Source organism: Meriones unguiculatus, chromosome 6 (assembly GCF_030254825.1).
Source record: "Meriones unguiculatus strain TT.TT164.6M chromosome 6, Bangor_MerUng_6.1, whole genome shotgun sequence".
Lineage (NCBI taxonomy): Eukaryota > Metazoa > Chordata > Mammalia > Rodentia > Muridae > Meriones > Meriones unguiculatus.
In genome coordinates this window covers 127,527,485-127,550,185 of record NC_083354.1, presented here as the reverse complement: position 1 = coordinate 127,550,185, position 22,701 = coordinate 127,527,485, and positions in this window count along the sequence as shown.

The window sequence follows — 22,701 nt, the reverse complement described above, 5'->3', positions numbered from 1 at the left end:
ATAAATATTTCCAAAATCAGCAGAGAGACACCCTTCCTTGATCTCAATGACTCTTAAGAGAGAGAGAGAGCCACATTCTCAGATCAGTGAAGTTTGGGGGTTCAGTAGCTACAATCTCACATATGCTTCTCTTCCATATAAAGTGAATAACACCACCAAAATCTTCTTATTTCTGTAAGGACTATATTATTCAGTCTTTTTAAAGTGCCCAAAAGAGGGCCTGGCACATAGGAAAGTCCCTACCTCATTGCCTCTACCACTGCTGGTTAAATAATCAAGACTTAGAATTTCGTAAGTGAAATAAAATACTGATAGTTTCTAAAAAAAAAAAAAAAATGATTAGAAGATTTCTTAAACTCTTTCAAAGCTTTAAAACAAGACTTTTATTTTTTTGGATTGTTCATATTCATTTCTTAATGAAGATGTGGAAACCATTCTTTTTTTTTTTTTAACATGATCCTTGTCTTCCTGTGAGGCAAATAGGAAAGGGTTAAAAAATGGTGAACTGAGAGTGTAACTTTCATCTCTACGGAACCTCCCCCGTGTGGAACCTTTTCACTGGCTCCTTCATGTAAGTGTATAGAACAACTGGCGGGCAGTGCTGAGAAGACCAGGCCCTGTGTCTTCGCCTTCTGGCCTTTGTGACCCCAGAGGAGATGGGCAAACTCTTTCTGCATTAATTTCTTTTTCTTAAAAAGATGTGTTTCGGTAAAATCAATGTTGTTATGTATGTATTATTATTATCCTTACTGACTTGAGACTCATTAGAATATTATTATCATATTTACAGAGCTGGGAGGCATTACAATATAATTAGCTTAGTACAGTCGCCAGAAAGAAAATAGGCAAAGAGCACAAAGGACAAAGGGTAGTTGCATATTTTTGTTTCATGAAAGAATTATTTCTCCTGTATCCATGGCTCTCAGTGGATTACAATGTCAAAGTAATGGGCCACAGTAATTCCTCATCCCAATTTTCCAAGTTGCTTAACAGGTTCTCAATGAGACTTTGAAAGACAACAGCGTGTCTGGTGAACCTTAAATAAAAACAGGTCCCTCATAAGATAGTTATTAATATAGCTATCTATATTAAGAATATTGACATTGCTGTATTTATTATACAGCCAAGTTTATAATAGACTAGCTGGAGATCCAGGACCACAGATTGAGACTCAACAGTAAGGAATTTTCAATCCATTCACCCCCAGAAGAAGGAAATAAACAGAGAACAGTGTCCTCATGTTGTCCCACTGCTTTGGAAAATGCCCTACGTGAAAGTGGAAAGTTATTTAAAGCACTCGTTTTGCAAAAGTGAAAGCCCTAGAAATTCAATCAAGTTCATCTTTTACTAGAAGACAGGCATGCAGGGATATGAGTTCAAGGGTGACAAATAAAATATTTTAAAAAAATATTCACCATCTGAAAATAAGTCACACTGGCATTAAAATCAATTGTGTTGAATGTTGCAGTGGTACAGCTGGTAAGATTTACTGAGGGAGGCAGAGGCAGGAAGATCACAAGTTCAAAGCCAGTCTGGGTTATACATTTTAAACTGCTCAGTGCAGTGGCTCATGCCTGTAATCCCAGCACTTGGGAAGGTAGAAGCAAGCAGATCACTGTTAGCATGAGACCAGCCTGGTCTACAAAGTGAGTCCAAGACAGCCAAGGCTACACAGAGAAACCCTGTATAGAAAAAGCGAAACAAAAAAGAACACAGGCACTGTCCTCAGAACAAAATGACGGCCTACACACTGGGAAAGGATCTTCACCAATCCTGTATCTAACAGAGGGCTAATATCCAGAATATATATAGACCTCAAGAAGTTAAAAAGCAACAAATCAAGTAATCCAATTAAAAAATGGGGTAGAGTTAAACAGATAATTCTCAATAGAGAACTACCGAATGACAGAGAAACACTTAAAGGAATGTTCAACATCCTTAGTCATCAGGGAGATGCAAATCAAAATGACCCTGAAATTTTACCTTACACCCATCAGAATGGCTAAGATCAAAAACTCAAGTGACAATGTATTCTGGAGAGGATGTGGAGAAAGGGGAACCCTCCTCCATTGCTGGTGCAAATGTAAACTTGTACACACACTTTGGAAATCAACCTGGCACTTTCTCAGACAATTAAGGATAGTGCTACCTCAAGATCCAGCTATACCACTCCTAAGCATATATCCAAAAGATGCTCAAGTATACAAGGACATTTGCTCAACCATGTTTGTAGCAGCTTTATTCGTAATAGCCAGAAGCTGGAAACAACCCAGATGTCCCTTAGTTGAGGAATGAACACAGAAATTGTGGAAAATCTACACAATGGAATACTACTCAGCAATAAAAAAACAAGGAAATCAAGAAATATGCAGATGGTGGGAACTGGAAAAGATCATCCTGAGTGAGGTATCCCAGAAGCAGAAAGATGCACATGGTATATACTCACTCATAAGTGGATATTAGACATATAATATAGGATAAACATACTAAAATCTGTACACCTAAAGAATCTAATCAAGAAGGAGGACTCTCGCTAAGATGCTCAATCACCATTCAGAAAGGCAAAGAGGATGGACATCAGAAGAGGGAGAAAATGGAACAGGACAGGAGCCTGCCACAGAGGGCCTCTGAAAAACTCTACCTTGCAGGGTTTCAAAGCAGATGCTGAAACTTATGGCCAACCTTTGGGCAGAGTGCAAGGAATCTTATGAAAGAAGTGGGAAATAGTAAGACCTGGAGAGGATAGGAGCTCCACAAGGAGAGCAACAGAACCAAAATATCTGGGCACAGGGGACTTTTCTGAGACTGTTAACTCCAACCAAGGACCATTCATGGAGATCACCTAAAACCCCTGCACAGATATAGCCCATGGCAGTTCAGTGTTCAAGTGGGTTCCTTAACAATGGGAACAGGGACTCTCTCTGACATAAACTGATTGGCCTGCTCTTTTATCACCTCCCCCTGAGGGGGAAGCAGCCTTACCAGGACACAGAGGAAGACAATGCAGCTAGTCCTGATGAGATCTGATAGACTAAGATCAGAAGGAAGGGAAGGAGGACCTCTCCCATTAGTGGACTGGGGGAGGGACATGGATGGAGAAGGGGGAGGGGGTACGATTGGGAGGGGAGGATGGAGGGAGCTTCAGGGGGGAATCAAAGTGAATAAATTATAATTAATAAAAATGAAAATAAACAAAAAGGAACACAGAAGGCCAGGGTGGCATCTGATATCCAGCCAAAAGGGTACGACCCCCCCCCACCACCACCACAGAGCTGGAGGCAGGAGAACCTGAGACACACAACAGGCATAGAGAGATGATAAAAGGTAAAGCAGAGATGGGTTTCCAGACAATGGAGGTGTAACCTGGAAGTGTTCAAACTACTCAGTCTTCAAACACTTCCCGGACTAGCCAGAGCTCCTGGATGTGCCCCAAACCAGAATGTGCCTGATTCCAGAGCTTCAGGTAGGAAAGATTCTTAGGGAGGATACCCTATTTGTGTAAAAACGGAGGGATAGGTGAGGTCTCAGTCCATACAAAAGCCAGCTTTCAATTAATTTCTTAATGTTGACCTCATGGTGTCTGACAATTAATGAAGACCCTCTTCCCGCTCAAAGTACATTTTTAATATAAACACTATTAGGTTGGTGAAATTAAAAGATGGCTTTTTAGATAACATCTTTAAAATGACTTAAGGACAATGAAATTTTTCTAAATTATGTCAGTTAGGGGAAAAAAGTAGAATAGGGCCTCGGAAAATAAAGAGAAAGCCCCAGGAAAAGAAAACAAAAGTAGAACCAAAAGAACCTCTGTTCTTTCTCATTTTGCTTGTTTCCTGTGATTCTGAGTGAGTAAGATGATGCCTAACAACACATGATATTCTGTATTATTCTGTATCAATGTAAAGATATAAAGTAACGTTCTGGTAATATAAAATATCTGTTTTTCTTAAACTTTTGTCATTGTTTTCTTCAAGATGCTTGTTATTTTCTTCTTTTTTTCTTTAGATATATATGTTTAGCAAGAATCAGTTTTGCCTGCCACAGGTTGTTCACATCTAATGCAAACTAAGAGGAAAAATAGTTAAACATTCCATGATGAATAATAACCACAGTTTAAGTCATACATTTAAGTACATTTAAGTATTGCTTGTGAATCTGCACAAAAACAGGCAAGCTAAAATTAATCTCCTATTTACAAAGTAGCAAAAATAAAAATTAAAACAATTTTGGTCTTTAACGATTTTGAAATGGCCTAATGACACACTATCATGAGACAGAGGTATTGTGGCAGCTGGGAATGTTGGTGGTGTCAGTTGCAAACACGAATTATCAAGTTGACAGGATAGAGCTTAGTTATGTCTCATAAACAAAGTAAAGGAAAAAAAAACTCCGTCAAGCATTGCTTGAAGAGTATAACAACTGCTACAAATTTTTTTTTCTATTTCAATTTGTAATAAGATGAAGCTAACCTAAATAGGTATTACTTGGAGCCATAAAACTATTTTTACATAATCCTGTTTCAAATACAAACAGAACTGTTTGATGGCAGTTTAGAGAATCCAGAAACAACTCTTGATGCATATGGCATGGAACAGTAATTGGGGAAGATTATACCCTAAACAGTAACAATAAGCAAGCGCTGGCTATTCTCAAATTTAGAAGCAAAATTAACCTTGACACGGTCACAAAAAGTAGCTCAAAATAAAAATTGGGAGCAATTTCAGTCACCTGGCCATCTGAAAGCTATTTATATGTGTATATTTTGAAGAACAGAATATCTCAAAGTGTGTAAAGACGGTTATTATATTGATTAAGTGAACTTTTTAAGATAAAAATGTTCTCTACAGCTTGTAAGTCATAATCTAATATATAAAATTCAATTTATTCGGAATTATCAATTACCACATTTTCCTATTATCATTTTATTACCACATGTATGTCTCATGTAAAATGGTCTCAATAAAGCAGGCTTGATAAGCTTTAAAAAGAACATTGTTTAAATTGCAAGACACATTTCTAAAGAATTCATTGAACGTTTCACATGAATCCTTAAGCAGGAAATGAGATTCACAGTCAAGCTTTGTAGACACATCCTTGCCAATGGCATTATTTCTGTTCTTCAAATACTTCATACAAGTAATCATTTTACCACTTCCTGTCTTGCTCTTGACTGTAGGTTCCAAGTGAATTTCTTTGTTGTACTGAATACTTGGCACACTTTTCCAGTTTTTTTTTTTTTGAAAGAGCCTTCCTGCACTCACATACTCCTGGCTACCCATTGGCTCCAGGGCCAAAATAAAAAAGGAGAACTAAGGATTATGGCTGGGAGGAGCAAATAACAACAAAGTAAAATTATATGTATATGAAGATGCCATAATTAAACTCATCACTTTGTGTTCTTGCAAAAAAAAAAAAAACTGCTAAAAGATGTCGAAGACTATTTAGGTACACTCTGGTAATCACAGTGCTGGTGGTGACAGAAACAGGAGGAGACACTCTATCCTAATTAGTGACTTACTAAGGGTGACGCCTGAAGTTGTACATGAGCACAAGCATGCACACATTCTTGCATTTTAGGCACACAGTTGAGTGTGTACTCATACCCATAAACATGTGCACACACATAAAATAAAATAAAATGCCCCAGAGAGCCCCCTTGTCTAGATGACTCTGTTTAGACTCCGGAAGAACAAATCATTAGGACTTGGGGAATGGGCCTTCAAAAGACATCAATCAGCCAGCACCTTCGTCTTGATTTCTCAGATTTATGAATCATGAATTAAAAATAAAATGCTATTTACTTTCAAGGTGTTTTGCTCTCAAGGTGTTTCTATTTAAATGTGCTTATCTTTTGTGCATATTTTATCAATTTCTCAGTGTGTTGTTTGTTGTAATCTCCAGGTATGAAATCTAGAGTTTAATCATGTCCTGTATCAACTCACCACAGCGGACAACTTTTTGCTGTCTTAGTTGATTTGAGAATCCCCGAATGAAAGTTTCTACATTTCACATTTCACAACCACAACAAAACATTAAAACCCCAATTTCAAAGAAATTCATCTGCTTTATGTACTTAGATCTGCCATGAATCACATGTGTTTCCAACTACGCCAATTCCAGCTTTTCTGGTGTGCTTGAAGTTGCATGGAAAGTTAAATTGCATTGTCCCTTGAAACCACTCTACAAATAAATGCCAACCACCAATATTGCTCAGAAATGGGAGAAAAACACACATTAATAGTAGGGTTTTCCATTGCTATCATTGGTTGGCTAAATTCCATTAGGTCTGAGCCTTTCCTCAAAAGTCCAATTAGGATAAATCCTATCCCTTATGAAAAACCTGAAGCTAGTTACAATTGTTTGGGGCATACACGTTAATCATTCTCAGATGAGATGAGAATGGGTCCCAAAGCTTTTGACTTTTAACATATGGTGCCAAAAGGAGCTTACAACTGGTCAGTAAGTGTGGAAGTGTATAGTCCGCTGATAGCTTTTGTGCCTTCTCTTTGGCATACTGTCAGGTGATGCCAGGTAGTCCAAAAGAGTAGATTGCAGCATACTTTCAGCTTTGGGTGTCTCATGTTAACCAGAAATCTTTACTTCGAAATTGAAAATGTTTCCATTGATTACTTCTTTTTTTTTTTCAGAGAATTACCAATTACCAATTCAGTAATGATAATACAGTGAATGAATGTGTGAAGTCAGGCGTCGAAAACAAGAAAGGTCAGTTTAGAATATATTTTCTAGGTTGGCCGCCGCTCCATAATTATACATTCTTACACAAAGGAAACAGAAGAAATATCAGCACTAGTTGGAGCAAGAAGGGCTATTTTCGGGGAACTTTGGGATTAGCCAGACAGGAAAAATAAGGGGGTCCTTGATTTTGAGTAGATCTCTAAGGCACACCATGACATAGCAACTGAGGTAAAATAAAACAATGAAGCTTAGCTGTGTCATGACAATAAGAAGCCTTATTTATAGCTGATGCTTATTTTATTTTGATTGAAATAGTGGTCCGTTTTATTTATCATTCTATTTTGCTTAGGAATTTACTCAAATCAAAAATTCATTAAACACTTGCAACACAGAAGTTCTATGCTCCAGAGAGCCAAATGAAATCCAGTCCAGTCTCCTTAATTGCTTGGCAATCTGAGAGGATGACTGACAAGTGAGTAAATTATTATATGGTGTAATTAAAAAAAAAATCCTGACACTCAGGGACCATACTCCACCCATCCTGACACTCAGGAACCATACTCCACTCATTCAAAAGTACAAAGAGATCACATTTCCTTTTGCAGATCAATTCCTATTTAAGCTAATGTGCATCTTATTTTCTTAGAAGGCATTCAGGTAGTAAATAAATTTCAAATTTCTTCCTTTTTCCTTATACTGTGTTACTAATTCAACAGAATAGCATATATAAGACCTACCAAGAAATAAATGGGCTTCCATTGTAGGTCATTTAAATGAACAGGTTTTCTTAATAAACTCTTTATTATTTTCTGCTGTTAGGTCTTTAAGAATTCCATAAGTCTCACCTCATTCCCAGTCCAAATATTTCTGGTTGACCAAGGTCATTGATTTTTTTTTTTTATCATTTGACAGCCTATTTTTCAAAGCCACCAAGCTATTGTTTTTCATCTTCCTAAGGATTCTTTTTATTTTTTTATAATTTTTTATTCTAATTTTTATCAATTACACTTTATAAACTTTGTAGCCCCCCATACACCCCTTCCTCCTTCCCTTCCAATCCCACCTTCCTTCTCCCTTCTCCATGCATGCCCCTCCCCAAGTCCACTGATAGGGGAGGTCCTCTTCTCCTTCCTTCTAATCCTAGTCCATCAGATCTCACCAGGAGTGGCTGCATTGTCATCTTCTGTGGCCTGGTAAGGCTCTTCCCCCCTCAGGAGGAGGTGATCAAAGAGCAGGCCAATCAGTTCATGTCAGAGGCATTCCCTCTTCCCATTGCTACAGAACCCACTTGGACACTGAACTGCCATGGGCTACATCTGTGCAGGGGTTCTAGGTTAGCTCCATGAATGGTCCTTGGTTGGAGTATGAGTCTCAGGAAAGACCCCTGTGCTCAGATTTTTTGGTTCTGTTGCTCTCCTTGTGGAGTTCCTGTCCCCTCCAGATATTACTATTTCCCACTTCTTTCATAAGATTCCATGCACTCTGCCCAAAGGTTGCCCGTAAGTCGCAGCATCTGCTTTGATAGTCCTAAGGATTCTTAATATCTTTGTTCCTATGTTTCTTCACAGGCTAAAGAATGCAAAGCAATCTTCCTCCCTGTGGGGAACCTTGAATTCAGGTTAAGCATCCATTATTGAGTTATTGTGTCCTCTTTATTTTCTTAGAGACTGTCTCTTTGCCTGACTTTTGGCTTGGTGGCTACTGAATCATTGCATCATTTCTTACCATTTATTGAGTTGCTACTTGATGCCAAACTCTTTACAATCCTTTAATCCCCAAATAGTCCTTGAAGAGCGGGAGGAAATAAGGGAGAGGGCTACAACGTGAATAAATTGTAATTAAAAATAACAATAATTATTAATTGTTATTAATTATTATTATTATTATACTCTGTTGGATGGGCAGCCCCAAGACACAGGATAGAACCAAATATGAAAATATGCCTGGCCAAAAAAATAAAAAGTCAATGAAATGATTCTTAATGGTATTCTCTATATTCATAGACCCATGTCTACTCCAATTATCTTCAGAGAGGCATTGTCCAGCAACTGATGATAGCATATGCAGAGACCCACAGCCAGCCACTAGGAGAAGCGAGGGGGAGTCCCCCTAGAAGAAGATGAGGGAGGATTCTAGGAACCAGAGGGGTCGAAGACATCATGAGAACCCTACCCACAGAACCAACTAATCAGGGCTCATAGGGGCTTATAGAGACTGAAGTGACAATCACAGAGCCTGTATGGGTCTAAGCTAGGTCCTCTGCATATATGGAAGTGGCGGTTATCTCTGAGGCTTTCCTAAATGCCTAGGATCCATTGCTTCCCACTGGGTCACCTCGTCCAGCCAGCCATAATAGGAGGTTTGTGGCTAGCCTTACTGTGATTTGCTATGCCATGCACATTTGATATCTCTGGGAGGCTTGCTTCTCTTTCTTTCATTTTACTTTTATTCCTTTGTTCGTTTCTTTGTCTCTGTTTCAGAAGAGAAAAGAGAAGTGGATCTGGGGAAGAGGAAAAATGGCGTTGGGGGCAGGTAATTAAGAGGAGTGAGGGTAGGGGAACTGCAGTTGGGATGTAATGTTTGTACAGGATAAAATTTTAAAAACTGGAATTTAAGGAAACATTAAAACTAGCTTTGGTTAAGTAAATTGTAGCTAATAGATTTACTGGTAACCACACATAACTCACATTGTCAGTTTATATGACCAGTGTTAACATTTTCCTTAATAATATCTTGATGCCCCCGACTTCCACTGTTAGGATTCCCACAAGAACATCAAGCCAAACAATTATAATGTACATGCAGAGATTTAGCTCGGACCCATACAGGGTCTGTGATTGTTACTTCAGTCCATTTGCCAATAGCACATTGGTAAAACTTTGGACAAACAATCTGAATTATTTTATTCAATTTTTTCCCCATTACAATGACATTAGTCACTCATGTACTTGGTCTACCCCAAGGACTTTTATGAAAATGAGTTAAAAATATGTGAATTTATACTTGAAGAATGAAACCATTTGCATATAAAATACAATCATTAGTAATGCATTAATAGTTTGTTCTGATTACTGCCTGCTAATTTAAATTTGTTAAATGTTCTTCCAATATGAACAACATTATGAAAAATTCTAATGAATTATGAGTAAATCTCCCTCAGAACATGGGCCTTATTTTTATGAATATGAATGCAATCAGTGGGCTTCTTTAGACAGAAGAATCCAGCAAAATTAGACTAGAAAAATCAATTAAAAATAGAATTAAATGAAAAAGTTGGAAAGAGTAGTAGGGAGGCAGAGAAATATAGAGCTGAACAAGATACTGAAGAAGAAACTTTTCCCATATAGGGTGTATTAATTTTCTTTTCAAAATTATATATGCGTACTTCGTAGAATCAGAAAGATAAAAATAAATTTTAATAACCACAAAGTTTAAAGAGATAAAAATTCAGAAGATGGTTATCAATATTTTCCTTATATGAATTTTAAAATGATTTTTGTAAGTTAAAATTTACACATTAAAAGGCAAGGGTGCATCAAAGCTACATTCTTGACTTTGGAATTTCGTTTTCAATTGACCAGTTCATTTGATGAGAAAAAAGATGTGATCATACAAATGAGGGCTTTACAGAAGGGTCATAAATAATAGGTGATGATAAATGGAGACATGCTGCTGCAGAGCAACGTCTCGTGGAGGGCCACAGGGGCTGGCATGGAGCTCTTGTCTTCCCTAACATCTGGATTATTGATGGTTAGCATTAATGATCTAAAAGGCAGAGCACACAGCATGCTAATAAAATTTGCAGATGTTACAAATTTGGAAGCTGTTGCACACACCGGGAGACTAAGAATTAATACAAATGGATCTAATGAGATTACGAATACAGGGAGGAAAGAGGGAAATTAGATTCCGTTTAGAAAAGTTAACTCATCTACCTGAGAAGTGGAGATAATCACAAACTTGTTCGCTCAGCAGGTCTGAGGACAAACCTGGAAAGTAATCAGTTTAAAGCAAAAGTGCAAAGGCAGTAATAAGGATGGGCATGAAAGTAGAAACAAGGCTCCAAGATCACCCAGCTCTTCTGTGTGCAAATCTCTCGTGGCTGGGACAACCCTTAGAGAGGAGAGGACTTCAGCTGAGAGAGTGTAGGACAGAGGTTAAGAACCCCTGGTGCCATGAATAATGGCACCAACAAGCACTTCTGGATTCTGGGTGGCATCATGGCATGCACACAAACTCACTCTAGTGTTTATTTAAAAAAAAAAATAAGGGAGAGGCTCTACACAGTGAAGCTTTGTTTCGCCTGGGCTAAGCCGGCTTGGATTTGAAGGCTTGTGTGGCTCCGTCTAGTAACAAAAGGCCTAAAAGAAGTCCAGGAAACTCCACGGTTACAAGATCATTTCAATCAGATGGAAAGGGGAAGTAAAACAGCAAAGTAGCAAAGGGCCACTTTTGGTAAGCTCCATTAGTTATAAATTATGAATTTTTCGAGATGACTTGCCTTGTTTCTCAGCTGCCATAATATTTTAACCTGCTCTGACCCTCAGTTTTTCTCATTTGTGAAATAAATATAATGGTATCTGGCTTTAGAGTTGTGAAGAAGACAGCAAAACTGCCCACAAAGACACCAGAACCATCAAAACATGAGTTCTCATGTAGTTGCATCCCTAAAGGAATGCAGTTGCTTGTTATTCTCTGAGCCTATGAAGTTCATTGCAATCAGAATTCCAATTGGAAATTGTAAGCCAGTTTTTTTTTTCTAGATTATAGGCTAAAATCTGAATTATTAGAGCCTACACAAATAGAGGCTAGGAATTGTGGTGGTCAAAAAAGGAGTTCCCACTGGGATGCACAATTTGCAATGATTAAAATGATGATTAGGAGACCAAATCACCAGCTCAGCAAGCCCCTTCAGCTGAAGAGTGAAAAGAAGACAGTGTAATCCAGGCCACTCGGGTCGTAGTTGTGATTCAAGTGCAAAGACACAGAGAGCAGAGACAGACACAGAGGCAGCATGCAAATGTTCAAATGTCATGTTCAACATACAAATTGAATAAAAGAAAGAGATCAACAACAGCAAAGCACTAAAGAGTATTCGCTGTCACCATAGTTGAAGCGCTAAAGGTCTCCTTGTCAAAAAGTTTCTGTTGGCTTTAAGGCAAAAAGGACAAGTAACAGCAGGAATCCCATGAATTTGTCATCAAGAAAGATGAAACGTGGCCATCCATAGCAGAGTGAGCAGAGGCCAGCTTTCAAGACCAGGAGATAGCCTAATGGGAGCACAGAGCAGAATGCAGCTCTGAGACAGCTGAGCTGGTGAAGCAGGGGGTGATCTAGGAAGCAGGCAGAAGTAGGCTCTGTTGCACTGACGAGCTGAGAATTTACTAACAGCCTGTGGTACTATTGTGGCTACTATTGGGGAGACCTGGAAACTTCAGCAGGTAGTCTAGTTGAAGGAAGGAAGTGGGTTGATGGGTGCATGCCTCATGGGCTGTATCCTGCTCTGGACACTCCCTCTGTGGCTATTTTACCACGCCCTACAAAAGAACTGAAAGACACTTTCTCTCTCTTTCATGTGTGTGTGTGACTCAAATCACTAAATTTCCTGGAAATTATTAACAAAACATGAGAGAGAGAGGAAAAAAAAGAAAATCAGTATCCACTTACCCCCATTCTAAATGTCTTTCAAGAATATCTCCATTGGTCTCCCAGGATATTTATTTTGCAATGGTTCTGAGTGGACACTGCTTGCTCCATCTTGTAACACTGAAGCAGGCTGCTGCTGGGTACCAGCGTTTGTGCTCCATATTGTTCTCAACCTTCCATTAGTGGCTCCCGTAAGGACCTCATTCTCCCCAAGTTCCTGAAAATCAGTCATACTCTACAGTCACCATCAGGGTTTCTTCCTTGAAGGAGGTGCTCATTTCTGCTTATTTTGTGCTCTGGTTTTCTCTATTACGGGTGAATTGAGGCTATGAGCCCTATAAGCAGCTCCATATAGCAATCTTTTTTTTTTCTTTCTTTCTTTCTCCCTTTGCCTCAGTCTGCATTTTTCTGAAAAGAACAAAAAAAGTGCTACGACTCTTCCAATTTAAACTGAAGTTGTATTACTGTAGAAAGTGTGTAAGAGGGCTGCCATAAGAACCCACCCCTTAGGTCCATCAGAATGATAAGTCCTCCCCATGTCCATCTACACATGCTTAGCTTTCCAGGGGCTGCTCAGATCATGAATGCAGATTTCACTGTAGAAATGAGTTGTCTTATAGCTACGTGAGGTAGATTATGGAAGTTATACACTGCCGAATATTGAGTTACTCCACCCGCCGATGACCTACCATGAGACATAACTCAGGCATAAAATCAGCTCTAAAATTACAAGACTCTGATATTATGACAGGAGAACAGTGTTGTTTCCTGACCAGATTTTTCAAGCACACAAAAATCCACTATGCACAGAAGTGTACAAGTATCAACAAGTCAGGGTTTTGAAGAAAAGGTTTACTGAAGCCCTTCCTACAAGGCCCTAAAAAATCCAATCCTCTTACTACTAATTAAAAATAGCATTTACTGTGCATTTTCTGTGCGGCAGCCATGATTGCATGTACTGTATTGTACCGTCTTGTCGCAGTCAGGATCTCAGTATCAGTACTATCTCCATTTTACAGGCAACAGAAGTCAGATGTGACTTACTTAATGAGTTTGACTGAGCTAGCTCCTTAAATAGCAAAGCCACCTGTTTGTTATTTACCCCGAACGTCCCAATTTTTAAATGATTCACATAGGTTTCTTCAGCTTCTCTGCAAGTTAAAAGTAATTTCTGCTAATAGGACCTTAGACCCAAATCACTCATTTAATTTTAATGAAGCCCCTTAAGCCCAGAATTTAGGAAGTTAAGAGCAAACTAAAAACTATAACAAGCTGAAGACAGCAACGACTATTACCATGTTTGTAAAGCTTTAAGCGGTTTATATTTTCATATTTATTCCTCACAGTTAACTCCTATATTTACTTTTTATTTAAACACTGAAACGTGTCAATATAAATCCTCACTATGTGCAATGAACTGGCAGAAGTGATTCAACTTTAAAACATTATAAAAATTGTAAGGGAAAAAAAACTTTTCACATTTTTAGAAACTTTGATGAACTATTTTGCTGAGCGACAGTCAATGAGAGCAGATGAGCAAAGCAACATGATTAGGCAACTACCAACAGAAGGAGCTGATGGATTTCTGAACCCCATGGGCAACAGAAATGGCAGAGCAGATTTTTGGGAAATTTTGCACATTAGTACATAAACAGTCTGTCAAGCAATCACACTTTTCAGATGTCTACCTCCTACAGTCTTTAAGACATTACAAACTATCAGAAATGTGACTTGCAAGGGAGAAGTTTTCTAGCTTCCACTTGAAATGATTGCCATTCCTGACGAAGTCCAGGAGTCTGAAGTGAAAGAATGTCAAGTCCTCTTAAAAACTGACCTGACAGTGGTTTGTGAACCATTGCAAGCTCTAGCAAATAACTCTGCACAATGTGTTTCTTGAAGACTTACTATATTGCCAGGAAGAGCCGATTTGAGTTATGTTGAGTAGGAAACCAGATTTGAAAAGGGACATACAAAAAAGAAAAGAAAAAAAAAAAAAACATAGATTGTGAGTAAAGTAACCCTGAAAGTATATTAAAAAGAAAAAAAAATCTTGGCAACAGTTTGCAAAACTGGATGCCTCAAAGCCAATTAGGAGATCAAAATATATGGAGGCAGGATCATAAAAGTGGGGTGACAATGTAGGCAGCTTGGAAGCTAATTAGAATGGAGAGGTGATAATTGCATGCGCTGGGGGAAGGCAAACTGTAGTGTGTTGAATGGAAATGAGGGAGAGCTTGGGAAGGAAAAGATCTCAAACACTTCTGCAGTGTGGTAGTAAATAGTCAAAAACAAAACTTGTGAGGAATGAACCCTCGCTGAGGTGAGGAAAACCTCCCCAGGAGCCCTGAGGTCTGCGGTCTGTCAGACTCCACAAACAACAAGTGGAAATTGTGGCTTTACTCTCAGCCCCTCACTGCAAACACGGACCCCAAGCATCGCTGTCACCTGCCTCTCTTGTGGAGTCTGTGTAAGAGGGTTTAAAGCTGTGGGATCAGGGTTCAAGCCCCACTTCAAGTACTAAGCTTTTCACCAGGGCATGGGGCCAACTTTTTTTTCTTTCTTACTCAAGCTCTAAGTTGTTGCTCCTTGTCTTTGAGCAGTGAGGTTTGATCTCACCCTAACGTTTTGCTCTTCAGCTTTCGTACAGATTAGTAGACTTTCCCAGAATTCCCGTGAATTCTTTCAGCTCCCTCCCTGATGACAATGCATTTACACCAAGTGCTCCTGAACTTCACCAAAGGTGAAAGGGCAATGCCCCTCCGCCCCCCAGTAAGTTCACTCATGCAGCAGCTCCAGAAGGAGGCTGAAGGTGCCTTAATGTTGGAGGAGACACAAATGGCTGTGTTCTCTTTTAAATAACCTCCTTTATGAACATATAAGCTGATAGCAGTCACCCTCTCATGGCCTTCATCAAAGTAGCAAGCTGCTTACCTAAACACTTTTGCAAGGCAACCTTTTCCAGGCAGTTGCCCGGAATTCTGTCTCTCTGTGAAGAGCATGGTTGCTTCATTGAAGCAGGTTAAATTGCTTTTTGTTTGCTTGCTTGCTTGATTCCTGTCCAGTGAAATAGTATTATAGATGAATGTCTGAATGCATTTTTCAAAGGAAGAGTATTAAAGGCACAATGTACTATTTTTGAGCTATTGGAGTTTCCAAATTAAACCAAAATAGTTCATAATAGGCTAGCTGTGATTCTAACAAATGTAATTTTAATTTAATATATTAAGCAAGCAAAATTGGAAGTAGGTTTAGAAATTAATTTAGTTATATACCAATTTAGATAAAACATAATGGAGTGATTAGCTTTCTCTAAATAATTAATTCATTTAGAGTACAGGCAATTCTCAACCCCAAGTGAAAACTTTATAATTCCCTATTCCTCTTTAGTTTAAGCACTACTACCTTTCAGAAAATGCTTGTTAAAATTATTGCTTGATATAGATTAGCTCTTGAGTGTCCTCTAAAGGTCAGTGTGCTAAAGGATTGGTCCCCAGCTTGGGGCTATTGGAGAATGGCACAACTTCATGAGAAAGGACTTCAAAGTCACCAGGGATAGGAAGTCAAAGAGGATAATGGGAACCTACCTCTTTCTTCTTCTCTCATGAAGTTCTGGCCATTGTCTTATAGCGCTCTACAAGATGTCTTTAAAAGCACTGAAACTTTCAAAACTGTAAGCTAAAATAACCTTTTCTTGGATTACCTCAATTCGTTTTTCACTGTAGCAGGAAGTTAATGCTGCCTCGGTGCGAATTCTTTTTAAAAACAATGGACAAAATAGCAAGATAAAAAATACCATAATATAGATATCCTCTTCTAATCAAGAAATTTAAAATTAGTTCATTAAAACTAAACAAAACTAGAGCAGAGAAGTATGTTAGCAAGCTAAAACCATAAAAAATTTATCAGAATTATATGACATAACTCCAAATGGCTATAGGGTAAATTTAATACACTGATATCTGTAAGACACAGTATTCAGTCTAAACTTCTGCAAATTATGCTGCTATGAAATGGATTCTTCCCAGCTAAAAATTTTTTTTGAAAAAGACAAAACATGGAGCAATTATTTTAAAGCTGCTGAAGAGTCAGTGAAAGAAATTCTCATTAGTAATGTTCAGCCCTCTAATTGCCCTAGGTGAATACAGGAGGCACACGTAACCTGAGAAAATGAGAAGCCTGTGTAGATCCTGGCAGACTCCTTGAGCCACAGCAGAACGGAGAACTCAGGGAATCCAAGCAGGACAGTTTCCAAGGTGCAAAACCCTTAGGCTATATCTGCTGACACAGGTAATATAGACATTAGACAAGGGGCCAGTCGCAACGGACCAGCCTGTCGGGAGGGGGGGAATGTTCTAAAGGTTCTTGTCAGAGAGGTGAGGGGTGAATTAGCCCCGGAAAAAAAAATACAACTATGATTATCAAACCCATGAAATCCTAAAAGATCAGCTTGGAGAACCCAACCTGATTATGTAACTTAATTGTTTCCTAAATCAAAGGTCAGGGATATTGACAAGAATACAAAATACTACCCAATATATCCAGGAGAATCACATTTACTATGTCTGGTTATTAGACCAAAATTGTTCCTCATATGTAAAAAAAAAAAAATCAAGTACCCTGACCCTGTGAAGATAGAAGTGAAGTCATGAAAACTAATCTGGACTAGAATAAATAAAACCTGGTGGTTCACCCCCCCACCCGCCCGCCCGCCTTGAGTGGTTCAGATTTTGAACGACTAGACCTTCAATAGCAAATGTAATTTTTTTTTAAGTTCCGTGAACTGCCCTAACTCATCACCAAACCTGAGAAGACACTGGAAAGTCCTGAAGGTTGAGTCAGATAGTCAGAGGTGAGCATGTCTTGGGAGCCCACAAACCTGTAGGCTAGACTTGGCGTTTCAAATGGGGACTCTTCCTTGTGGAGCTTAGCCTCACTTCAGTGTTGGACCAACCCCATACAAAACCGGTATAGTAATCACCAAATAGAAAGCACTAAGCCATAATGTGAATAAGTGTGTATTTTTGAGAATTGAACCAATGTATTTGGATGGTAGATATTCCACAGCAATTAATGTTAACCTAGCTACATCACAGTTAGGTAGATCTTTGATTCCTTCTGCTTTTCCTCAAGAGTCATCTCCTAGGAAGATATTCTCCATTAATCTATCTGAAGTTTTAGGCTCCCCATCTATCACTTCAGATTCTCTTTCATGCATTTTTGTTTGTTTGGTCGTTTTTTGTTTATCATCTACACAGCCCATGTGCTATATACGTGCTTGTCTTCGTTCTTTTCCGCCTGCTTGCATAGAAGGTCAGCTCCGAGAAAGCACTGGTTTGTGAAACAGTTGTTTACAGCTCTAGCTGCTGTGTGTGGCGCAGTTCTGGAATGTAGTAAATGTTTTATTTAAAGTGATGAGTAGATTAGATGAAAAACAGGATGTAATGGGCTCAGCAAGGAGGAGTTCTTTAAAATGTACTTTTTTGTCCTCCTCCCCTTCCATCTGCCCCTTGCTTATCAGGTCTCTTCAGGACTGGCTGCAATGTCCTCCTCTGTGGCCTAGCTAGGCTGCTCCTCCCTCAAGGTTGGAGGGGTGTCAAAGAGCCAGCCACTGAGTTCATGTCAGAGATAATCCCTGTTCCCCTTGCTATGGTACCCATTTGGATGCTGAGCTTCCATGGGCTGAGTCTGAGCAGGGGTTCTAGGTTATATCCATGCATGGTCCTTGGTTGGAGAATCAGTCTCAGAGAAGACCCCTGTGCCCAAATATATTTGGTCCTTGTGGAGCTCCCGTCCTCTCCAGGTCTTACTAACTCCCCCTTCTTTCATATGATTCCCTGCACTCTGCCCAAGGTTTGGTGATGAGTCTCAGCATCTGCTTTGATATACTGCTAGGTAGAGTCTTTCAGAGGCCCTCTGTGGTAGGTTCCTGCCCTGTTTGTTTTCTCCTACTTCCAATATCCATCCCATTTGTCTAAGTGAGATTGATCATCTTACACTGGGGACCTCCTTCTTGTTTAGCTTCTTTAGGTGTACAGATTTTAGTATGTTTATCCTATCTTATATGTCTAGTATCCACTTAGAAGTGAATATATACCGTGTGTGTTTTTCTGCTTCTGGAATACCTCACTCAGGATGATCTTTTCTAGATTCCAACATTTGTCTGCAAATTTCATGATTTCCTTGTTTTTAATTGCTGAGTGGTATTCCATTGTGTACCACAATTTCTGTGTCCATTCCTCAACTAAAGGACATCTGGTTGTTTCCAGCTTCTGGCTATTACATGGTTGAACAAATGTCCTTGTTATGTACTTGAGCCTCTTTAAGATATATGCCTAGGAATGGTAAAGCTGGTTCTTGAGGTAGCACTATTTCTAATTGTCTGAGAAAATGCCAGATTGATTTCCAGAGTGCTTGTAAAAGTTGACATTCCCACCAGCAATGGAGGAAGGTTCTTCTTTTTCCAAAACCGCTCCAGCATGTGTTGTCACTTGAGATTTTGATCTTAGCCATTGTGATGGGTGTAAGGTGGAATCTCAGGGTTGTTTTGACTTGGATCCTCTGTTTATAAAATGCACTTTTGTAATGGAGAGGGAAAAGAGTCGTGAGTGTACTGATGCTGGTAGAATGGAATGCAAACAGTAAATTCAGGGAGAGGTTAGAACCCCAGAACCTGGGACCTCTTACAGAGGAAGAGGATGAGAAAGAGCTTAACAAAATCTTCAGCCAAGGTAAGTAAGAAAGCAGCTGGGAAAAATGAAGAAATGGGTCTAGATTAGAAGAAACAACAGTGTGACCTTTGGAGATGCTATTTGACTACCTCCAAATAGTGATCACTACTGCAGTCCTCAGGATGTGACGAGGGTCAGCAGTGGGGAACGATAACGAGAGAAACTTCTGAATTCAGCAGGAATATCACAGATTTGTCCCAATGAGAGTCATCATCCAACTCTGTTGAATAAAATATTGCTGAATTCCACTGTGTTTGCTCAAATTTCTTTTTTCTGTTTAGTTTTTGTCTTTCAGAGACTCACAAGTGAACACTTAACATTAGAATGTCCCAGAATTACTATATTGGAAATATCTCAGGTATAGATAGTCAGGTATTGTAGGCCAGCAGAGATATTTACCACCTTCAGCATCTTCAAAACTCTCGAGAATTGAATGGATCTTCTCTTTATGACTGAAAATAAACCTAGAGTACTTCATTACACTTCATAATAACAAAGCCCTTTTGCAAACAAGCAGGCCATGAGCAGAGCTTGAGATGAGTAATCACATCCGACCAGTTCAGATGATCAGTCATCTTACATATGCATAAAATATTAAACATAATGAACATGTTAGAGGGCTATTGATCCCTTCCTGTCCAAGTCACAACAAAACATGATTGCTTTCTCAGTGATTGAGAGCATTTATTAGACCCTGGGGCTTATGCACGTGAGTAAGTAGAAAACCTTCAATGCCTGCCTTCCAGTAGGGCTAAGCCAGCGAACTCCTGCCTCACCCAAGAGTTCAGCAAGCGCTGGCTATTGAGTTAATACGGAAAGGTTGTTATGCAATAAGCCTTATATTTATGGCTGTTCTTATTTGTAGCATTAATTTTACAGGCTCAAGTTCTATCGCAATCACAAGTCTCAGAAAACATGATCAGCATGTGGAGCTTCCATTCAGCCCGCCTCATCAAGTTTCTTCCCAAAACTTCCTTGTGTTCCTTTCTTCTCCTTTATCTTTTTCTTCTCCGCCTTGCTATCTCCTTCCACATCTCAGGATCCATGTTCACATCTGTTCTTACTGTATCTTAATTCATCCATAGGACACTCTTATTCTTTGTCAGCAGGACAACTTAGCCCATCTTTTAAAGACAGGTCTTCTCCAAATGTGTAGGAAGGGAGATAATGTGAAGCACCTAGATTAAAATGATTCAGACTAATTATCATTTCATACAAGAATGTTCATTTTTAACAATCTGCTTTAGAATATTTCTGCTTCTTTTTACTTATCAGATATAATAATAATCGATTATGCCAGCTCTCTCAAGTGTTCAACTGAGGCTCCAGACAAGAGTGAGCTCCTTCAACACCATCTGTCCTCAGATGATTTAGTCCACAAAAGAGAAGTGCACAGACAATCCACAGATGTATAATATGTATTCCATAGTCATAAGCTATTATATTTTGGGTAGCACACTACAGCATAAGAAGTTCTTTACTGCCCCTCTGCTGAAAAGCAAGCCCACACCGTGTCTTCCATTCTTTTATTCTTCCATATAAGTATTCTATATGTTCCTCTATATAATTATAATATCCCTATATAATCTCAATATTAATGGAAGACACCACAGTCCTGTGTACTAAATTCTAGATCCTACACTAATCCACATCAAGTCTGCAGGGAAAATTAATGATAACCTCACTTTAACAATTTAGAAACTGTGAATTACAGAGATGACGTAAGTTGTTCAAGTTTACACCACACTAAACCTCATAGATGCTCTATTTGAACCCAGGGCATGTATTAATCATTAAGTTTAGCATTGAATCAAAGCTTATGTGTTTAGTTATCAGGACCCCCAAAATGGACCTATAGTTACGTGAGTTCAACTTTCCATTTATCTTTTTAATGAGGTCCTTGTCACAATGAATAATGTAACAAAGGTATGGAACAAATTGAACTAAAGCAGACATTAACACTGCAGCTCCTTACAGATACCTATTTCCGGTTTGTCTTTGTTTTCCTTTCCTACCATCCCACCAAAACAAGATAAATCAAGTCACATGAACATGACACTTTTGTAAATGTTCTGATAGGAAGCCTTCTATGAAATGGCTTTCCATCTCACCTTGAAGATTGTTGTTGTTTTGTTTTGTTTGGTAATGTGTTGTTGCAAAGTCACTGTGCAGAGGGACTAACATAGCTCAGGGAGATTCTATGACTCTGCTCAGAGTTCTGTGTGGGGAGCATTTGAATGATAATTCCAAGACTTTGGTACCTAGTAAGAGAAACCTGTCAGAATTGTTCAGAGTAGGAACTAAAAAATATCAGGCTCTCAAGAAAGGATTTACTGAAAGTTTAATCTGAATTCAGGTTTTTTTTGTTTGTTTTGTTTTAGTCTTATATCAAACAAATCAGTCACATTCTATGATTTATTGCCATTCTCTCTGAGTGAGTGCTGTAGCCCTGGTACATTCAATGTCAAACTTTTTTTCTTTGTATATGCATGTCAGACACACATGAAATAAATGCTAGCTATCCAGTGAGTTCTCAGTCCTCTCTCTCTCTCTCTCATTCTGTCTGTCTCTTGCTGTCTCTCTCTGTGTGTGTTTGTACATAAATGACACCAATGGCTGAGACTAAGACAAGAGTGAAGTGAGACTTCCGTTGTTGTTCATTATTTTTTCTGGTTGGATGCAAGCAATGAAGCAGGATAAAAGTCACAGCTCAAATCACAGAATTGAACGCCATTTCTTCTCCAGCCTGTCTGTCCTTATTTAAGACTGTCAAGGTCTTCCAACTTTTTCTCAAGGATCTGGAGTTTTCAGAAAACATATCTTCCTCCCAGGCAGATTTCCCTTCGTTTTAGAAAAAAAAAAATTCTTTAAAAAAAATTCAGCATTTCTTATTGAAGCAAGCTTAAATTATTGAAAAGAAAAAAACCACCCTTGCTTCTCCAAACTGTTTAAGAATTTTAATCAGTCTTTTGTCTCTTTCTTAGCATTACTTTTCAAATGGTTTGGATTTAGGCAAACCTAAAATAGATTTTTGCCAAGACTCCCTCCCACCCTTAATTTTTAAACCCATGTGTATTTTAAGGGAAATTTAATACATATGCTTCTAATTCATGTGCACTTAACTCATCAGAGCGTTGTTTTGTAAGACCTGTTTGAAGTTAAGGAGTCTTTTTGGAGCCTTCCTTTAATAAGACTTTTCAAGCCTTTATTCTTAGAAGCAGGAAGTCATATTTTGCCAGGAGTAAATGAATTTAAACCCTTTGCTCAAGGTTCACATTTAATCCAAAACTGACAGCCAAGATACTTTGTGAACAATGTGCAAAAACAAGCCACACCCCCCCATGATTAATCAGTTTTATTTGTGTTACGCCTTAACTCAGAAAACTTAGACAAGTCTTGATCTCTCTTACTTGAATATTCAAAATTTGTCAATACTTGTGAAAAGACCTACTTGTTAAAAAGCAAACAAAAACCACTCCTTGTGCACTGCAAAGCTCTTAATATTTGCTGATATATTTTACTAATGAGCTGAAAAGACAGTCTCCTTAGGCCAAGAAGCAATAAAAGCATTACACATGGAGCCACACGTAAGTGCTGAGAGGAGCATGATGGAAGTGGGGAGTGATCACTT